At 36.8% G+C, this 19912-nt stretch overlaps 1 long non-coding RNA gene across 2 annotated transcripts in view; it reads left to right on the forward strand.

Annotated features, from left to right (window-relative positions):
* LOC114614540 overlaps positions 1-19912 on the forward strand; it is a 166318-nt gene that overhangs the window by 59075 nt on the left and 87331 nt on the right. For both annotated transcript variants that reach the window (XR_003710345.1, XR_003710344.1), the window contains 3 exons: positions 4931-4988; positions 11726-11797; positions 18468-18526. This is a non-coding gene — a long non-coding RNA (uncharacterized LOC114614540). The remainder of the gene's footprint in view (positions 1-4930; positions 4989-11725; positions 11798-18467; positions 18527-19912) is intronic.

Genomic DNA, 19912 nt, shown 5'->3' on the forward strand with positions numbered 1-19912 from the left:
AGAATAGAATAGAATAGAATAGAATAGAATAGAATAGAATAGAATAGAATAGAATAGAATAGAATAGAATAGAATAGAATAGAATAGAAAAGTCACAGCATTTGGAAAGTGGAGAACCACTTGTTTGGCCTCTCCAGTCATAATAGCCCTCATTCTGCAGGTCAGAGAACTAGTGTAAGAATTCTCTCAACTTCTAAGTATATCTTTCCCAGTTGTATATTCTGGGATTCAAAGAACCACAAAATTTGTTCAGTGACCCAGTGGACCTACTGTGAGCCAGATTTCATCTAAAACTCCACTAATCATCTGGCCTCCATAAGGCTCTTCTTTAACTGGAACATCGCAGTGTTTCCAGGGTCTCCTTAAATCTACATCAGTTTAGGACCAGTATATAAGAGATTGTGGACATACCAATTGTTTCCTTTCCTCTATTATACAGTTGCTCTTGTAAAAAGCCTTAGGTCACTCTAGAGTCATACTGGAGAAAGATTAATAGTAAAATTCACAACAAGGTCCTTCCTCAAGGGAATCTTGCCTTCTCTTAATTTAAGAGTTCTGGGTCTAAACTTACTCCAGTCTAGAATTGGTTGATAATCCAAAATTCCAGTTTCCCATGATTCAGTGTTGCATTTCTTTTATTTGCTTGAGATTTTGCCCACTTACATAGGTAAAGCAAAAATGCTTTAGGCTTATTATCTATTTCATGCTTGGAAACACAGTGATTGATTATCCTGTACCAGAATTCATATGAGTCGTGCGGGCAATAAAGCCCACTTTGCTGGGCTGATGATTATACATGAGGTTATTATGAACATTGCTTTGCCTATGCTGCCATTACAATAACTATGATCACATTGCCTTTCAAAAGTGCTGGTGCCACTCTCACCACTTTGTGCGTTTTAGGATTAACGAAGGGCATATCTTCTGGGCCTTTCTAGTGTGGAAGTCTTACATAGCATATCCATCCTTATACTGCAATTTTCCTGGGCTTTCATCAACACTAAGTCAACTAATGTCAACTATTCCATTGACCATCTTTTGATACATGCTTCAACCAACAATTCAAACATGCTTTTGGCATATTTATTTATTTATTTAGTTAGTTAGTTAGTTAGTTAGTCAGTTATTATTCTCTCATATATTATGTCCCTACCACAATTTCCCCTCTCTCTTATTCTCTCATCCCTCCCTCCCATCTCCCATCTCCCCTCTCCCCCTGACACACTCTTCACACATTCCATTGCTCTTCAGAAGAGAGAACACTTCTGGACCTGTGATGTATCAACAAAGCATGACAAAAGTTACAGTAAAACTAGGAATATATCTCATATCAAGACTGATCAAGACAACGTAGCAGGAGAAGAATTCCAAAAGCAGGCAAAAGAGTCAGAAACAGCAGTCACTTCCACTGTTGAGAATCCCACAAGAATACCAAGCTACACAACTATAATATATATGCAGCCAACCTCGGTCCGACCCTTATAAGCTCCCTGATTATTGTTTCAGTCTCTGTGAAGCCCCTGTGCATGATGCTTAGTTGATTCTGTTGACACTTTTCTTAACTGTGTGAATTTCCTTATTAAACATAGAATCTCCCTCAGAGGGTCTGTATCCACAAAATGAGCCCAATCCAATTTTATGTTCCTTCCACCATTATCCCCACTCATAAAATGCATTCTCACACATATAATCCAAATTTCTAGTTGAATGAATTAGCAAACTCTATTAATTTCTTTAGTGGTGTAGAACATCTCCTCATAGACTGCAATTTCTGCCTCACCTCTAGAAACCTGCTTTGCCTTAAGTCTAGTTATAAGTCTAAAGGCAACTATTGGTGGGCCCTATGGGGCATCAGTATTATCTTGCCTGTCACCTTCTAGAGAAAGTCACTGCTAATTTATCAGGCAATGAAGGGTTAATTTTCTCAATAAAAGGCAGAAAAGGCAATGTTTCAGAAGGTGGAGTTTAAAGAAATCTTACACTAAGAGCGGAGAGACTGTCTCCGCAGGTGAGATAAACCCTTGAGAATCTGTGGAGTCAAAGTTCTCAGCTTCAGGAGTCCTCTTACACATCCTAAGGCACAGGGTCCATTCTTTACCACTGATGTTCTTGTTTTGATCATTGACCCAACCTACAAGGATGGGACTTGAATTTCTGCTGTAATTCAGCCAGATTTAAAATGATGGCTTTGATTGAATTTCCTGAAACTTGTGCTCTGTGACTGCTAGAAAGAAGATTCTTTTCCTATGCATATTTATATAAATGAAATTTATTAGAATGTCTTGCAGGTGTGGTCCAGCTAATCCAATAATGGCTACCTACCAATACAAAGTCCAATGATCTAGTAGTTGTTCAGTTCATGAATTGTATATGCTAGATTCCTGAAACCATAAGCCTGACACCAATGTAAGAATGGACTTGCTAGCAAGGGGAGAGCAAAAAGACAAAGGAAGCTTCCTTCGTCCATGTCTCTTATATAGGCTGATAGCAGAGGGTGTGGCCCAGATTAATGGTGGATCTTTCCAGTAGAAAACATCTGAATGAAAGGCATATCTTCCCACCTCAAAAGATGAGTATTAAAAGTGGATCCTCCCATTTGAAACGATTTTATATAATCATCACAAGTCTACCCAGCTACCTTGCCCTTAATTAATTCCAGATTCAGTCAAGTTGACAACCAAGACTAGCCATCACAATTACTTAACAGTGCAATTTTTATGGTCCAAGAAGAATGTTAATAGTATACATAAAATGCTTGATCTGTATATTACCATACAGTATGTGAAAAAATTAGTTTGAGAGTTACTCCAGAGATGCTTACATTACTCAAAATGTTTTAAATCTCTTCTTTAAAATTGTCATTTGAGATAGTTAAGGTTGTCACTGTACAGTCACATCTTGCACTTATCAGAAGAGGCATTATCCAGCTCTCAGACATTCATTTCAGATTTGATCTTAAATATCTAAGAAGGCAGAAACCATGTCTGTCTTGCTCCTTGCTCCTGGTATATTGTTTGCCGTTTATTACGCACCTAACAATTATTTGTTCAATAAGTTGTCTAAAAAAGTTCAGACCCAACCTTAAATGATGATGATTGTCATGATTGATATGATCAAAGGAAACTTTCCAAAATAAATTTCCTAAATAAAATTATTTTTGAACTGTAATGCTGATTTTAGAATAAGCTCAAGGTTATTAATAAGAAGAGGCAACATTTATTGTATTTACATGACTGTCTTCTGGCTGACCTGTTTATATTGTTGAACTTATTTTTATCTTTCCTTTCAGAAAATTCAAGCAGATTAGAACAACAACTATAACAAAAGAGAAACTCATAATAACAATAATTTTAACAAAAACACATTGATATAATCATATGTCAGATATATACAGCACAAAGCAGCCCACAGGGTGCGTCCCTTATGTGTGGTTAGTTATGGAGTGACAGAAAGTAACAAGAAATAGAGAACAAATGAGACTTGCCCAGCCTTAAGCACATGTCTGCATGCCATCTGGCCCCTGGTTCCCTGTTGAGTAAAAGAGTTACTTACAGATAGAAAGAATGCAGTCAGAAGGAAACATTCTGGGGTAACTAGGGTAACAAGATTCTCAGATTGATAATATGTGCACAAGAAGCAGGACTCTTGCTGGTGCCGTGATAACCACATCATCGTAAAGTCCCCTTCAGGGCTCCATGTGTTACACAAAAGGGTCTTTCCAGGGTACTGATATTTTCTTTTGCTTGAACATGAAAGAAAGAACAGATCATAGAAAAAAAGCACACTGATTATAACACAGAACTCTCCCTCTTTTCTGAACATAAATTTTCCACAGGAGAGTTTACAGATAATGATCATGAGTAGTTTTAAGTTACTTTAGGCACACACATAACAAAAATCTAAAACCAGTGCATATTGCATAAACAGAAGCTTTTCTTCCATTGTTTGCTCACTTTCAATGTAAAACCTCTTGGCCAGAAAAGGATGACTTTGTCCATGCTAGTAATCACACTGCATTCACATTGGAATTCATAACTAGCCAGATAATATACTTACGTGTTCCGTTCACTGCCCTCTGAAACATTAATCTAAGGAAATTCAAGTAGGTTTAGCTAAAAGCATGGCAAAATGAAAGACCTCAAGAAAAGTGTCAAGAAATAGGAGGCAATATTATTGTTGCCACCAGGCCACTAGCTTACCCATGTGAGGTCACTCTAAGTTTAACAATATCCAGACTGTGGGTACCACTTATGTGATGTAAAATCAACACACAAAACATGGATAGAGAGGGAGTACTTATTTATCTGTTTTTAGAAATGATAATAAGTACTATAATGAAGAAAAGAGGCTTAATTCAACACTTAAGTAGGTGGATTTTGAGCTGAATCTCTTAGGTAAGATAGTAACAGTAAAGGTAGTGTTCAGTTACCATTTATAAGATATTTATGGTCTGGCATTATTAAAATACCACTGGAAGGCCTGCATCTGTGGCTGTATAATCGCCAATGCACCTAAACTAAACTTCAAAATTGTAAATCAGATTCTGTAACTATACAAATAAAATGTTGTTTACAAAAACATTTTAGTTTTATGTGTATGTGTGTGAGAGAGAGAGAGAGAAAGAGACGGAGAGACAGAGACAGAGACAGAGACAGAGACAGGAAGACTGTGCAAGTTGAGTGCTATCTCTTTGGAGTTCATCAAAGGGCACTGGATTCCCTAAAGCTTGAGTCATAGGTGATAGTCAACTGCCTGAGAATGGTGCTACGATCCAAACTGCAACACTGCTCTTAATTACTGACCAATCTCTCTAGCCCCAAATTTCTTTTATGTCCTCCATGTTACTTCTAGATAGAAGTCTAATTTATAAGCTTAGAATGCAGAGTGTTTTAATGGACTGGCTCTTATTTTTCCAACCTTGTCTTCACAGACCCTCCACATGGGCCCTGACTTCATTTCATCAGTTTGGAAGAATCTCCAGAATCCAGGTTCTATCCCATTTTTCATACCACTGCTCTCTCTTGGGAAGGGTCATGTATTTCTACCATACTTGCAAGAAAGTTGCTGTCTATTCTTCAAGACACCTGTTTTGAGTCTATGTATACAGACACAGTTACAACTACTTGAAATTATAGACTCTATATTCTATTCAATCAACTTTTATTTTGCTGTTTTATGTTGACAGTGTCTTGACCACCCTGATATAATAACTTTGAGATTTTTTCTCAAAAGTACTAAGTACACATATACATACTCCAAATGTACATATTTAGGGTATTTACTTGTCAAAATTGTTGTAACAAAACACCTTAGAATGTGCAGATAAAACAGAAAACATATTTTCTTACAGATCTAGAGGCTTAAGAATCCATCCTCAAGATTCCACATAATACTGTATTAGGTGAGGGTGGCATTTCTGGCTTACAGAAGTAAAAGACAGAACTTAAGAAACAAACAACATGATTTCTGTTTTAGCAATAAAAATCCATATATTTGAAGAATCATTTTAATTTCATGTTTCTTGACTATAAATATTTAGTTTCAACCAAAAATTTTGTTTTGTAAAAGTTTGTCTTCTCTTTACCCTTGCATGATTTTACTTACTGGGCAAAACCCCTTTCTTCTTCTATGATGTTACATTTTACAAAGGTACTACTCTATCAAATCAATACTTTTTGGGACCTTATTAACTTAATCAATTCCTTAAAGTCCCCATCTCAAATTCAGTTATATCAGAGGTTGAGGGTTCAAAACTTGAGTTTTGAGAGAACATTAACATTTTACCTATAATAATAAACTAGTGTTCCCATTGTTTGTGATAAGTCTGAAATAATTATAAACATTCATATTCTTAAATTGCATATAAAGGAGAACTGAATGAGGAAAGCAGGTTAATTCCATTATCAAAATTACTCAGTTAGAATACACCATGTTGAAGTCCCTATTAAATAAATACGTTTATTTCTTTAAGGAACTCATAATCAAATATGCTAGATAGAAATTCAAATTAAACGGGAGTCAAATAAGTGGTTCTAATAATATGGAGGAATATGTCAAAGAACCATAGGTTTGGAGACACAAATCAGGTTCAAAATTGGCTTCTACCAGCACCATCTACGTGAAGATAAGGCAAGTTCAACTTTCTAAGTTTTTGGTTTTATATGCTAGGGCACTGTGGTAAAACTAACAAAAGAGTTCAGGATGATAAGAGAGGATACATACACTTTGGATGTGGTAACACCACAAACACAAAGATGGGTGAGGAAGAACCCTTTCATGAAGCTCCTCTGACAAGTCCAAAATCCTTTATTGCTTCCTCATTGGAAAAGACTTTACTTTGGAGCATTTCCTCCATAGAAGGAAAGTCCTAGTGCATTAAAGAGTTGTGCGTGCCTGTTTATTATCACTCTTTGACACTGGTGTTTTATGCTGGGACCCACCAGGAAATGCTGAATTCTTGGTTATTTTCTCTTTTCTTTCTTGCATGAGAACCAGCATAGTTCAATACTGAATCATAAAGAAGTTGTAGTAAATACAGAGTGAGAAATTCTGTGCAAGCGAATGGTTTCTTGAAAGCTCCATGTACTCATGCTGAGACACCAAGCATCAAAACTGTGAAAACCTGGGTAGAAATGACCAAGTGTGATTTGAACATGAAGGCCACTGTATAGTGAGAGTTCTTATAAAAGAGCCCAAAATAGCTCACCATGTACTATCAGCAAATAGAGTCTTGTCTGCCAACCATGTAGCCTTCAGTTTGTAGTCAGCACCAGGAGGGAAATTTGACCTCCACTGACTGCCAATTATTGCTTCACCTTCCAACAAGGGATGATCAGGTCACACTCCCAGATCTTATAAAAGTGGGTTGTATTTGCAGAGTTCATGGCAACAAATGGAGACCAGGTGGAGCAACATAAGAAAAACAAGAAAAATGGCTCCTCACCAGAAACAAGAGAGGAAAAGGAGAGGACAGATTCAGACACCCCAGGTTCCTGAATCCCCTGTTGTGAAGTTTTGTGTGTGTGTGTGTGTGTACTCTATTTATTTTTGCGAAGCTTCATTTCATGCTGAATTGACAATGTTCTCAATTATTACACTTTAAAGAAAAGAATAAAAGGAAGTAGAAAAAAGATTCTATGAACTATTACTGCAATTAATTCCTAAATTCTCATCATTTAGTATATCAAAAAGCAAAAAAATATCCAAGTTCAAGAAATAGTCATAAAAAACATAAATTGAAACAGATTTCAAAAGCTTCTTGAACTGACAAATGTAGCATTTATTACATTACTTATGTTTTGTTTAATTATTTTTTAATATAGAAAAATGGTAATATAAATATATACTTAAGTTGCTAGCAAAAGATCACAGAGAAGGCAGAGTGAGGTAATCCTGGCTACAGGAAAGGCACTTGTCTTTGAGCAGCTAGGGAATGCTTTCAAATCTCTGAAATATCTACCTCCCAGCTCTTCTCACAGGAGTTCACACAAGCAGAGGTATTTTTTTCTTCTTAATCATGTACCTTTTAAGATTCATAATTTAGGATGAGCAAAAGGCTCCACAGGAGGTGGGGATGAATTAAAAACCATAAAATTGATGCTATCACTCTGATTGACATACCAGTGGTTCAGCATGCATTTCCTGTTTGTCAGGAATGAAAGGTGTTCACGTTCTGTAATAATACCTAATAATGTTTTGGAAAGACAAACTGCCATCTGACTACATTCTAGCAGGATGGATTTTTTTTTCCTTCTGTCAGCACGGAAATCAGAAGCTAGAGTATAAATTACAACCCTATATAAAGGATGACCTAGATATTTAATAGCTGCAGCTATTCCAGTCCACTACTTGGACCTCCCCAGGTCTCCGATGCTATATTCCAGCATGCTTGAAATCACCATTATAACTTCAGACTAATTCCAGAGTGTGTCCAGGGAGCATGATGTCCAGGAATGCCGTAATAAACTGCAGAGCGTGTGGGTCCTTTGCTCCCTCTAGCTGCCTCATCACTTCGGCCAGCCGCCTACTTAGAGCTAGGTCTAATTCAACAGTTTACTTTTGTGCAGGGTAGTAAAGAGTGCCTTGTGCATAGTGGCCAGGAGACCTGAACCCCTGCTGTGGCTATGATTATATAACTATGGGCAAGCCATTTGACTTATCGTGTCTCCATGTCAGCACAGACAACTACTGGGACACCTACCTTGACTATTTAGATGATTGTTTAAAATTAAAAATAAAATGTTATTTTTAAAACTGTATATATCCTGATTTTAACTATGAATATAAGTTCGTTAAATAAGAGACTTGAGAAACATTTAAAGCCATGTCTTCTGGGGGAAAACTGTGGTAAAATAGTGAAGACAAATCAAAGAGGCCTTCCACCTTATGTAACATGGTAACATCATGGGGGAAAAACCACAAGTCTATTCACAGCCATTCAATAATTATTCTTAAAGAGAAATTTTAGCCCAAGGTGTACCCATCAACTCATGGTCCTGCAATTATCATTGTATTCCTACTGAGTATCAAATTTTAGGTACCATTTAGTGTTAAAATTTGGAAGAGAAGGAAAGCATGGGTAAAAACAGAAATCTATCTGAAATTTTCAGGAAATTTCAACAGAAATGCTTGGGTTAAATATGTTAAAGGTATAATTTTGGATTTTAATGTCTAAGATTCTGTAATTTCCATAGAATCTTTCAAGAAAATAAAGCTGAATATCTGCACTGTACTCACTTTTTAGTAAGAAGTTGGGGTTTAGAGATGGAGGTTTTCTGTGTCTCTGCCCTTATAAATAGGATTCTAGCTGACCTGGGAAGCCTTTGTGATAGCAAATGGGAAAATAGGAATATTCTGCAGCCTGGGCTCTTGTAGTAGCACTGTTGCAAAGGGATCAAAAAAGTGCTTTGAAAACAATGTACTGCTATTGTTTATTAAATCAGATAAAGGACTGAAGCAAAAAACGAATTTTCAACCTCCTGCTTAGGATTGTAGTCGTGTGCCTTGACAATGCTAATTTTCTTGTATTTTTTTAGGCCTATCTTTGGTAAAAGAAAAGAACAGGCTTTTTTCTTCAAAGTTTCTACTAATAAAATCTGCTTGTTGACACACATGTTTACAGACATACCATAAATGATGTCTGAAAACAGATCCTTCCTACTGCATCCGAATGGTCCTGTAAGGCCACTCCCTCAGGACTTGAGTACATTTAAATCATGCTCTGATTTCATTTTACAAACAAAAACAAAAGCAGAATGTTCAGCACATGTTGGCATAACTCTCGAGTGGTAGCCTATAGGTCACACAGTTTCTTTAATTAAATTGATAAGCATGAGAAAGAGTACTAGGAAATAGCCCTTGAATGTTATCTGAAAAATACACCTAAGTCCTCTAGCAAAATACAATCTTGACTAGACAGGTGGTTCAAGCCTTGGTGGTCCTTAATAATAACATAAAGGTTAGGATAAGTGCTATCTTACCCAAGGGTTTGCTGTTTCCCTGAAATGGGGCTATCACAATAAGGTTAGGAATTCAGGCCAATGCTTTTATCAGAAGGATATAATTTGCATGATTATATACCTCATGGCAAGCCTCATGGCAAATATAGGTGCAAATATGAATAAATCATATTTCTATACTTGCTCCAAAACTAGACTGGCATTAATTAAATGGCAGGAGAAGCAATGAGAGCATTGTTTGGAGAGTAGCTTGTTCCAAGATCTGATTATAACTTGTTTCCCAAAGAAGGAACCGCCCACAGCTTAGAAGACAGAAGATCCTCATCACAGATTTGCTGTGAACAGCTCTGCTCATCTCAATCCCTGCCAGACTTAGGGCCACACATACCCGTCCAAAATGGCTAAAGGAGACTCTAAAAAAGACAGCTTTTTCTTTTTCTTTCTTCTTTTTTGTTTTTCTTTAGATTTCACAAGGGCGGTGTGACTGTGCCTCTGATAGACTTTAAAACCTGCACGTAAAGCTGAGAACTGCCCTCCAATAACAACTCTCCTCATGCATCTGTCACCCCAACACTCAGCACACACTATATGCTAGACGTGAAATGCTTTGTATGATCCCACCCATTTTCCCAGTAACTCCAGGAAGCAAATGCTACAAATGCCCAAATTCATAGAAGGAGAAACATGGTGTCAACATTATCCTGGTTACAGTTATGGAGACTGTCAAATCCAGACTTGGATTGATCCTCCCCATCATGGGGATGAATCTTAGCTCCAATTCCTTACTTTATAGAATGGATCTGAGACATTATAGGAAACGACCAAAATGGAACTGTCTATTTCTAATAAGTCATAATTTTTATTTTCCCATAATTTCTTGAGTGAGTAACTCCAAATAAACATTTTCTCATGTAGATATTGTATTGGATAGTACCTACTACATAGGTACCTATGTACTGAGTACATGTCTAGGCTAGGAGCAAAGTTAAATAGTGAGTAATAAGCTTTCAATTCCAACCAAAGAAGTACAACTGACCTCTTGGCAAACATGTCCCCAGCAACACATTCCTGCTCTTACTATTACTACTAGTAAGAAATGGAATGAAGTATTAAAACAAGATTTAGATTTTATATTCCTTAGCATTAGAGAGATCTAGCCAAAAATAGTAGATTAAATGTATGGGAAGAAATAATTTAACTACAGGAATAGAGTTAGTGGAAGTTGAAGATGACAAAGGTGCTTCCAACTTAAAAGTCTCTTGCTGCCAGAGAATCCTTGACTATAAATTACCTTCAGGGACCTCTTTAACCTGACCATCTTTTCTGCATTCGCAGATAAATCCAAGGAACATCCAGAGCACATCTGAATGTGTTCAATATCGTTTATATAATATAGTATATTATACATATATATTATAATAGTATCATTTAGCACAGGGCTTGAGACCTAGTCAGTATTTAAACATGCTTTTTGAATAAAATTATTCTAAATGAAAACATTCTAAAAATGTCTAGCCATCCTCACCATCAACTTAAAAACTATCAGAGCCCACTATTGTGTAACAATTCCTATGCAAGATTGCTGTGTTTTCCTCTTATAGCTGTCTGTATAGCTTGCTTGCCTCTTCTGGAATGGTTAAAATGAGATTATCTAAAGACAAAGTAAAAGATTTTCAAATTCCTCCAGAATAAGCTTAAATGTGGCTGTAGCTGCCTTGACTACAGCAAGAGGAACAGAGAGGTGGATGCCTGGTTCCTTGGCTAACAGAGCCTCCTGCTCAGACTGGTGCCAGATACTGACACTGTATCAACAGAGGCTATGAATTTTGTAGAATTACCCTTTCAACAAGGGTAATTTCATCCTTAGGTAGCAGCTTCTGAGAAGGGTAAATTGAGTTTCCTACGGTGTCAGGCCCCAGGTGCCTTTCTGCAAATCAGGTGGCTGGTCTTGGATCTGAAGAGAAAAATCATTGTGGTTTCCTTTGGACATACATTACAACAGCCCTCACCAAGGTGGAAGGCATCTATTGGCACAAAGAGGGCAGCATGCATGATCTTAGCTTCGGGCTTGATATAATACTTATCTTTTTTCTGGAGCCATTGCACAAAGACTTGTTGGTCTCACTTCAGAAAGGGAATACATAATTCTCTTTCACATAAAAATGTATAATGCCCCAATGCAAATTTACTTAGACAGATTTGAAAATTGGCTAAATAACATTGATTTGTGTTCTATTTTTGAGATTATCATTTGTTTTATTCAATAGGAAACTTTTACAAGTTGGCTACTCATAAATGTTTTGGATGTTCTCCCCAACAGAGGCCTGCCCAAGATCATTGTAAGTAGTTGTGAAATTAGAAAGACAAAATGGAAGCTGAAACTCGGCCTTCGTTTTGTTTGTCAAACTGTATACTCTACCAAGAGCTTGCTATCAACTGTAAAAACTGTTTATTTTCTGGTTCATATAAACTAAAGCTTTCTTGGTCCAGCTATGCCTTCTTGCATGACACGTAATTTGCACTTGACCCACTTGTGACTTCTTGTTTCCTTCCCGAGTAACCACTGCTCAGTTGAGTATCCTTTCTGTTTCATGACAATACCAGAATACATGGATAAAAAGCACACATGATTTCTCCAAGGTCAACATTTCCCCTAGGGATGGTTCTATGGGCACAGTGAAACAAACAATGCAACACCTACAGATATCCTGTCTTAGCTCCCTTTTTATAGCACAAGGTAGCTGGGTTAAGGACGAAACAAAGAGAATGAGAAGATTGAGTGTAATTTTTATTATGATACATGAACTAAACAGGCCGAAACCAGACATCTTTCCATATGGAACAGGCAGCACTTTTGCCATTGTGAAGTAATTGGAAATGTGGTGCTTCATGTTTGGCTTACCAAAAAGATGTAGATTGTCCCACCACTGTCCTTAGTTAATAAACAGTGATAATTTCATTGTTACAAGGCTGGTTTGTTACCTTTTTAAAACATATGATTATTCATGATTAAATTACATAGTTTGAAAAACACCTACTATCTGCAAGAAAAATTAAAATCCACACAGCTGTAAAAATGTTTGTAAGATTTAAAAATAAAAACCTGAATGAATTCTAAAAATGTACCAATGAAAAATTATAATATTTATGAATTCCTTTTTATGAGAATTTTCATGTCTTTATGAAAAAATCAATTGGAATCTATTTTAAATATATGTCAGCTTAAATGCATAAAAACCAAACTAGAATTATCTACCTGTTCATTTTAATTATGATAGCTCTGAAGAATTACTTGATATAACTAGTAATGCTACTCCTGTGATTTACTGCTTCCAGGAAACTGGATTGGGACTTGGGGTACCTCAGGAGGTGATCAAGATTGAATAAGGTTATTAGGTTAGACACTGATCTAGTAAACTTGGGGATATTATAAGATCTCAGAACCCTCTCTTCACTACAGGAGAACCCAAGGAGGTAACCCAATAAACGAGTCCTCATCAGAACCCAACAAACTGAATTCAGGCCTGTATCCTCCAAACTATAAGAAAAAAAATTACTAGTACCAAACCTACTGAGCCTGTGGTAGTTAGGGTACCACCCCATCCAGATAATATAGTCCCTCAAGTAACATAATTAGAATAAAAATAGGAAATTTAAAGAAATAATATTTTATAAGACTTTTTAGATGCTTTATGATTTTCTGTATGTGAACAATGGAATATTTTATTTATTGGATATTTTATTTACATTTCAGATGTTATCCCCTTTCCCTATTCCCTCACCACCCAGAAAACCTCTATCTCATCACTCCTCCTCCTGCTTCTATGAGGCTGTGCCTCCACCCACCCACCCACCCACTCCCACCTCTCAGCCCTGAAATTCTCCCACACTGGGGCATCCAGGCTTCAAGGGACCAAGGACCTCCTCTCTCACCTATGCCCAGCAAGGCCATCCTTCCCTACATAGACAGCTGGAGCCATGGATCTCTCTCTATGTGCTCCCAGGCTGGTGGTTTAGACCCTGGGAGCTCTGGTTGGTTGGTATTATTGCTCTCCCCATGGGGTCGCAAACCCCTTCAGTTCCTTCAGTCTTCTCTCTAACTTCTCTGAACAATGGAAGATTTTAAATTATATTCTTCTATTAATTTGAATAAACAGCTTAGGAAAATTGGTATGTACTGCAAACATGGCTGAAAATGAAATATTCTCTTCATCTTGTAAGTTCTTATATTCTTGCCACTTTAGAAACTTGTTTCACTACCTAATGGTTACTGACAAGAGGTTCTGTTAAGAAACGCTATTTGATCTTTTTTATTAATAGAAAAGTTTGAATCTTTCTTAATGGTCTTCCCTTGACTATTCTTCAACCCTCTGGTCAAAAGAGAAGCAAACATTTTCTAAGAGCATTTGACAAGCCATATATACAATTGGAAAGAATATTCTGTGTTCCTTCTCTCCGTACTGTGAGACTGTCAACTTGGGCTTTCCTCTATAGCCCCGGGAAAAATATTTTATCAGTTTAAGTGCAGAATCTTCTGAACCAAGAGTTTGATGCCATTGAAATTCTGTTATTTCTGGCGTCTCCAATGATGCAGGGAAAAGGAGTTAGTCTCCCCCTAACCTGATTTTTTTTTCTGGTGCCATTCTCAAAGAATAAATTTGAAGAGAGAATGTAACTTAAAATTCAGAAAACTTGGTGTTAAATCCCAATACTCTCATCTATTAGCTATGTATACTCAAAATTCAGTCTCAGTTTCCTAATTAAGCAATGTTTGTGAATTTAGTCACATCCAAACACACGGAAAAGGCAGGAAAGGAAGACCATCTAAGGGTTAATCCACATTAGAGGTGAAAAATCTCTTGATGAATGTGGCAGATGACTAACTGCTTAACCATAGTTCCACCCGTGAAGACTACATTTCCCAGCATGCTTTGTAGTTATGATTTTGTCCGGATCGTAGGAATTACACATCACTTCTACTCCTGAACACAACACTCATTACACTATCATTTTTACTTTGCTTAACAACCGTATAGACAACAATCCACGGAAGGACCTCAAAGGAGGTCCTAGAAGATTCGACTTCAAAATGGTAGAACTGAGATTTCAACATGGAATCGGCCTATCATACCAACGGTGATATAACCAGGAGACAAATCTTTAAAGAGTAAAGTCACCAAGAGTTTAGAGCTTTTCCTTCATATAAACTGGTATCAATTATCTACTAGTAAGGTGTTTCATGATTTGGGGAATGTGAGAACTGAAGTGACCAGTCATCAAATAGAAACATTTGTGCTCATTTGATGCCAACTGATAAGCATTAAACAGAGGGTCCTCTGACCACCGCCCCGCTGTCCCTTTCCCATAGCTCTTTCCCATGTCCAGCTGGTGCTAATGCCAGTAAATCTTGGGGCAGGGTAATTTACAAAGACACTTGCCATTAAACTCTCCACGGGGTACTGACAATACAAAACTGTTGCTTAAGAGAGCTACATCTCAGAAGAGAATGTGGAAAGTATTCTGCTTTAATACGAAAGTACTTGGGGAGCACAACAGAGGAACAGTAACCTGCCTCCCACACAGGACTTCCTGGTTACCTAGGCTGTCAGCAGCCCAGTGGGAAGTGAGACAGGACCAGAGCAAAAGCAAAGGAGGAATCAGCCTGCCACAGCCAGACACCCCCACAGTTACTAGGGCAGAAGGAAGCTAAAGGAGCCTGGGTTTTAGTGCCCATTTCTCTCCATCCTCATTTCTTTTTTATGTTGAACTTCCCTCATTAAAAGCATCCCAACGTTCTAACTAATGCCTTTGAGTGGCACGATGATTTTACAGTTCTCTGTAAAGGAGAATATTGGAATTGCACAGTGGCTAGGCAGCCTGCTGAGAGCCTCTGTCCATCCTCCAGTGAACTGCATGATAATCCTGTTAACCTTCCTATCAGGAGGTCATTAAACAATTTTGAAAGCTGTTTCCTCTCCACATCGGAGCTGCATGCAGAATCAGAACTTTTTAATGGAAGCCAGTCAGCAACACAGACTTAAATAACAACCCCTCACATATTCCGTATGGTATTCCTGCGCTTTTCTTGGTCTTTGTAGCTTTTCTCTCAGTTTTTGGTATTACCTGTGCTTCTACTCTTTTCCTAGTTTTGTCTTCTAACATGGTTTCTTTTAACAGCGCATTTCCTCTTTCGAGTCCATTTCAATACCTTGTCAATCTCCTATGCCAAGGCTGTTTCATTTATTCAGCAGAGTATCTTCCTGAGTACCGGTCTACTTAGATTTCATGCAGTTTGCTTTTAGTCCCCACCGGTATTTAACTACATTCAAGAACCACTTGCTTCTGCTAACTTGTCTCTGCATTTCATCCAAAATCTTTTTCACTTCTAGGAACATCTTACCACCCTGCTTTCTTTCTTAATTCTTCTTCTTTTTTTTTAACTCCCTCTTTTCCTTTGTTTCATTTAATTTTTAATTATGCTGACAGTCATATGATGTCAGAGTCCTGCCTGAATACATTTATAACAAACAAGTTTCCCATTTTTATCTCCTGATCATTCAGTCCTTTAATTCAGCTTGAAACCTCAATTCCCTTTGGCTTCCTAGAAGCATTAATACTTACCTCCAGGACAGAGGGAGCTCAAATTTGTAACCACACTTGAAAAAAATGGGCAAAAACTGAAATATGCTTCTGGTAGTTTGACTAACACAAAATGGATTCCCGGTCTCCAGGGAAGCCTCCATAATAAGACCATAGCATTGAATTAGCAATTCAAGTATCGAGAAATTTGGTTTTCAGGAGTGTCAGGGTTGGAACTTGACATTTTTTTATGAAATGTCTTTGCAAAACAGAGCCCTAGTTATTATTGGATGAAGGACACTGATTTAATCTCCAGGGGTGGCTGAACCCAATGTCTGGGGTTCTTCCAAACATTTAAAGTCATTTTCCAAATGTTTTTGATGCAGCACAACCCAAAAAGATTTTGGCAAGTGTGTTTTCCCCTCATTTTAAAGCCCATGCGTATTTCAAGGGAAATGCAATCCATATGTCTTTGATTCATTTACACTTAAATCATCTAAATGCCATTGTGTAAGAGCTATTTGATGCACAAGAAGCCTGCAAGTCTGTTTTATAAGCCTTTTTAAGCCTTTTCTTTGAATCAGAAAGTCATGTTTTGCCGGCCCTAAACAGAACTTGAACTGAGAAAGGCTCAAGTTCACGTCTAAACTGAAAACCCGCAAAGTTTTGCGCGGCTTCTGTACTTAGCAATATGTTTCCCCTTGCCTAAAGCTCACAGGCACCCAGCATTTCTCCTCTCTGTCTCACATGTAGTGAGAACAGGGTAAATCAATTTTGAATCACATTTTACTTGTAAAATTCACATTTTGAACCTCAGTTATCTCCCAGGCACTGCCAGAAGTTAAAATAGCAACACTTGAAAATTAGGCTTTTGCTCTAAAAGGGCAAAACAGTCTATAAAGTACATAAATTACTGCTTCTGTACATTTATTTGTTTGACAGGTTTAAGATATAAGTGTGGCTTACATATGGATTTTCAGGATGCCAGATTGGATGCTCCACGAGCTACAGTCACAAATGTAACCTCTTTTTTTAAGACTTATGTTTGGGAGAATAGAATTGGAACAATCTTGCTGTTCTGCACAAATCTAATTGCTGTGTCAAAACAGCAATGGGGGTGAAGAATATTTGCATTTCCCCATTCACTGGCCATTTCTCCGGCTTCTCACATGCCTGCATTAGTGGTCAAGAAGAAAGCTCGCTGGGTGACTTGCTCCCCTCCTTCCTGGAACTTTGAAAAAATTAATGAATTACAAACTATTACTTCTGTGAGAAAACTGTGAAATCTGATGGAGAATTTGAAGGTACCTAAGTGATTAACGCTGATTGCTGTGGACATGGAAACATGTCTTGAGAACAGATACATCTTTTTCAACCAAAAGCATTAATTATCTTCAAATGTGTGATTTCTTTGTTTTTATTTAGACACATTTTCAAGGTTGCGATTTAGTAAGTAGGAAGAAATAATGACGGTTGTGATTGTATGTGGAGAAGCAATATTTTAAATTTGCATTTGAAGCTTAGGGGGTGGAGATGAAGTTAAAAAGAAAGAAAGAAATCCAGGTGAATCTAATTATTCCTTACGTGCACTCAGTAGTTCACATACATGATAGACTATCATATTTGTGCAATCAAAAGGACTATGAAATTTAAGTTTGAAAAAAAGGATTTGGGCACTAAATCTAGCAAACAGTTAATTATGCTGAGATAATTAGATAGCTGAAAGTGTTGGATTTAGTTCTTTTTCATAGTTCATTTTCATTTACTACCAAGTCTTCATGATTCTCTGCAGGCAGAAATTATTAGTATTCTATTCTTAGGAAGAATAGTGAATGACTGACAAAGGATTACAACTTTCAAAAAAAAATGTGACAGAAACTTTCATGTTGACCTAGTCACATATTTTCTTGAAGAAAAAAAGAAACAAGAATTTTTCGTTATTGTAAATTCAACTTAACTTTAAAAATCTATATTAAATGCAGAAAAATATTACTTCAGGAGTTTAAAAGACAATCACAATCCAAGCACATTTTCTAGTATCAATTGAAAGCAAAACAAAGACCTTGATTTATGAATTCATGCTATTTTATCAAAAGAAATCTACAAACTGGTAGGAATTGTGCAATTTTAAGTAATATGGATTTGGTTAAATAATCAGTATTTTGTTGTATTATTATGGTTTATGTGCTTTAATTTGAGGTCAAGTGAGCAAATAAACATGTAACACAATAAAGCCCCAGGTCACCTCCTGACCTTGAACTGTGGCTTTTCACCTTGTTCCAGTTACATCTGACTCTCCCTAAGAAGCATAAGCTTTGTAAGCCCTCACCTGTCAATAGGAATAACTTGGTGACTATTGTCAGAATACAGGCTTCCTTTATCCATCCTTTATGACTGAATGGATTGCTTTTTGTGGAATATGTGTTTCAGATCTAAAAAAACATCCATCACAGCCTCAGAATGGAATTGGAACTCCTGGTAACTACAAGGTTTGTATTTCTTCTTATTTTAAAGAGATCAGGAACTACCATTATTATGTTCTCTCTGAATATACATTTAAATGCTACAAGTACACATTAACAATTCACCCAATCATAGAGGCAACACATACATGTAAGTGTGTTTACAAGCTTCAACCCATACATCTCTATAATGATGTCATGGATCTAGATAAAATATTTAGTGCCAAATATACTCAAATCACACATGTTAGAAGTTAGAAAAAAGTATACTTTCTGATAAACTGACGAACATTTTTAACAAAACTCCAATTGTTTACTTAATCTAAATTTATGTATGAGTGGAAGTAAATTCGTGAATTATCTTAAAACTTCCCTTTGAGCTTTAAATTTACACAATAAACAAGTACTCAAAATTCCTTCTTTAAAAGAGTGTCATCCCTTCCCCAAAGTAACAATTTTCCCAAATGCTGACATAAATTGATTGTTCAAATGATGATTATAAATATAAGTTTATATATAAATAATACAACATCAATTTAGTTATAATATATAATGATGCAATGATAATGACAATATTTTTCTCCTAAATTTTCTTTAAGTGAAATCTAGAATGAAGACATTGCTCTTTCTCAGATACCATTCTCGTTTCTTGGCCAAATAAATTCTGATGTTCATATTTACCATGCTAGTTAGTATTAAGTTTCAACCAATTTCAAATAATGTTTTCTACCTAAAAGTAGGCTCTAGTCCCAAAATTACTGGGCTCTAAACTTTAGAAATTTAAGATGAGTTAACAACATTCATTTCTCCCAATTCTAGGATTACAACCAGCACTCAGGCAAAAATGTCTCAAACTCTCTGTTCTATCAGTCATGTGCTATGAAACTGTAAGGACATATAGGAAGACCCCAAGGTTCAGAAGCACACTTCAGGCTGTGGTGGTATGTAGACAGAAGGAATAATTTCTCTCACCAAGTTCCCTTCCTTCCTGTCATCCACCAGTAGAAAGTCATATGTGATTTTTCTGGAAGACATGGAGAGTTGAGGGTGAGAACTTGCCCACCAAGATGATATCACCCCACTGGCAGTCTTATCAAAGAACTCCAAATACGAAAATAATTTTGGGGTCTTTTATAAGTTGAGAATTTTCTTACCTCTTATTATCAGACTGAAATACAATGGCATAGCATATATAAAGCATTCAGATTCTAAAGCCTTAAATTGGGCTTGCTTTGGCATCAAATTATTTTTATTGCTGTACATTGCACATTGAACACATTCTCACTCTACCTCATATTGCCACCATTGACTTTCTTGTCGTCCCATCAAAAATCTAGGAACCACATTATTTGGACTATTTTAAAGTAATTTAAACATGTATGAAATTGAGTATAGTGCCATAGTTTGTCTGAT

Source organism: Grammomys surdaster, unplaced genomic scaffold, assembly GCF_004785775.1.
Source record: "Grammomys surdaster isolate TR1022 unplaced genomic scaffold, NIH_TR_1.0 126391, whole genome shotgun sequence".
Lineage (NCBI taxonomy): Eukaryota > Metazoa > Chordata > Mammalia > Rodentia > Muridae > Grammomys > Grammomys surdaster.